Consider the following 2500-nt stretch of genomic DNA (forward strand, 5'->3'; position numbering starts at 1 on the left):
CGAGCACCATCGGCACACGCTCGGCCCTGGTGCGGTCGGTTGCCTCGAGCACCATCGGCACACGCTGGGCCCTGGTGCGGGCGCCTGCCTCGACCACCATCGGCACACGCTCCGCCCTGGTGCGGTCGGTTGCCTCGAGCACCATCGGCACACGCTGGGCCCTGGTGCGGCAGGTTGCCTCGACCACCATCGAGACACGCTGGGCCCTGGTGCGGCAGGTTGCCTCGACCACCATCGGCACACGCTGGGCCCTGGTGCGGGCGGTTGCCTAGACCACCATCGGCACACGCTGGGCCCTGGTGCGGGCGCTTGCCTCGACCACCATCGGCACACGCTGGGCCCTGGTGCGGCAGGTTGCCTCGAGCACCATCGGCACACGCTGGGCCCTGGTGCGGCAGGTTGCCTCGACCACCATCGGCACACGCTGGGCCCTGGTGCGGGCGCTTGCCTCGAGCACCATCGGCACACGCTCGGCCCTGGTGCGGTCGGTTGCCTCGAGCACCATCGGCACACGCTGGGCCCTGGTGCGGCAGGTTGCCTCGACCACCATCGGCAGCCTCGACCACCATCGGCACACGCTGGGCCCTGGTGCGGGCGCTTGCCTCGAGACGAATCGGCACACGCTGGGCCCTGGTGCGGTCGTTTGCCTCGAGCACCATCGGCACACGCTGGGCCCTGGTGCGGCAGGTTGCCTCGAGCACCATCGGCACACGCTGGGCCCTGGTGCGGCAGGTTGCCTCGACCACCATCGGCACACGCTGGGCCCTGGTGCGGGCGGTTGCCTCGACCACCATCGGCACACGCTGGGCCCTGGTGCGGGCGCTTGCCTCGAGCACCATCGGCACACGCTGGGCCCTGGTGCGGCAGGTTGCCTCGAGCACCATCGGCACACGCTGGGCCCTGGTGCGGGAGCTTGCCTCGAGCGCCATCGACACACGCTGGGCCCTGGTTCGGCAAGTTGCCTCGAGCACCATCGGCACACGCTGGGCCCTGGTGCGGTCGGTTGCCTCGAGCACCATCGGCACACGCTGGGCGCTGGTGCGGGCGCTTGCCTCGACCACCATCGGCACACGCTGGGCCCTGGTGCGGCAGGTTGCCTCGATCACCATCGGCACACGCTGGGCCCTGGTGCAACAGGTTGCCTCGAGCACCATCGGCACACTATCGGCCCTGGTGCGGGCGGTTGCCTCGAGCACCATCGGCACACGCTGGGCCCTGGTGCGGCAGGTTGCCTCGAGCACCATCGGCACACGCTGGGCCCTGGTGCGGGCGCTTGCCTCGAGCACCATCGGCACACGCTGGGCCCTGGTGCGGCAGGTTGCGTCGAGCACCATCGGCACACGCTGGGCCCTGGTGCGGGAGCTTGCCTCGAGCGCCATCGGCACACGCTGGGCCCTGGTGCGGCAAGTTGCCTCGAGCACCATCGGCACACGCAGGGCCCTGGTGCGGTCGGTTGCCTCGACCACCATCGGCACACGCTGGGCGCTGGTGCGGGCGCTTGCCTCGACCACCATCGGCACACGCTGGGCCCTGGTGCGGCAGGTTGCCTCGATCACCATCGGCACACGCTGGGCCCTGGTGCGACAGGTTGCCTCGAGCACCATCGGCACACTATCGGCCCTGGTGCGGGCGCTTGCCTCGAGCACCATCGGCACACGCTGGGCCCTGGTGCGGGCGGTTGCCTCGAGCACCATCGGCACACGCTGGGCCCTGGTGGGTTTAGGCACATCTTCAAATTTCTGCCGTGCCAATGCCATTTTTATGGCTTGTAAATTCATACAATGGTCCCCTAAGCCTTCACGTGAAGTTTCGTTGGAAGATGACTCGTTTTCTATTTTTCACGATTTTCGAAACTTTTTGCGGTTCGTGATTTTTTAAAATTTTTTTATAAGGATTTTTGGCCCCAAATTTTGTAGGCATGATCCTTCTATTTTTGTTGGCATGCACAAAAAAATTCAGCTAAAAACTCGAAGTAGAGAAGATTTTGTGACCGTTTGAAAAAAGTGTCCCCATTTCAGACACTTTAACGGCTACTGGTAGCAAACCTGTAAAATCTCAAATGCTCTTTAAGGGGGTGTGAATTCTCAGAGGTTTGATGAGGGATAGGGGGCCAACACAAGGCCAAGTACCAGCACCCATCGCACATCATGTGCGCACACCCCCCCGGCCCCCCTCCCAATCGCCGGAACCCCAATGCCGCCGGTCAGGTTCTCCGGCGGTACTCCGGCGATGCTCCGGCGATGCTGTCCCGAGTGAAAAAAATGCGGCACCAGCACATGCTGGAGCCAAGCATGGGCACCGTGGCTCAAAATCGAACTTCGGCCAAGGCCTCGACCATCAATGGCACATGATGACGCATCGTGATGGCACATGCATCGACCATCATCGGCATAGGCTGCCCTTCGGTACGGGCACTTGCCTCGACCGCCATCGGCACAAGCTGGGCCCTGGTGTGGGTTGTTGCCTCGATCACAATCGGCACATGCTGAGCCTTGGTGCG

The sequence above is a fragment of the Durio zibethinus genome, unplaced genomic scaffold (assembly GCF_047325235.1).
Source record: "Durio zibethinus cultivar Kanyao isolate XHJ-2024 unplaced genomic scaffold, ASM4732523v1 HiC_scaffold_394, whole genome shotgun sequence".
NCBI lineage: Eukaryota > Viridiplantae > Streptophyta > Magnoliopsida > Malvales > Malvaceae > Durio > Durio zibethinus.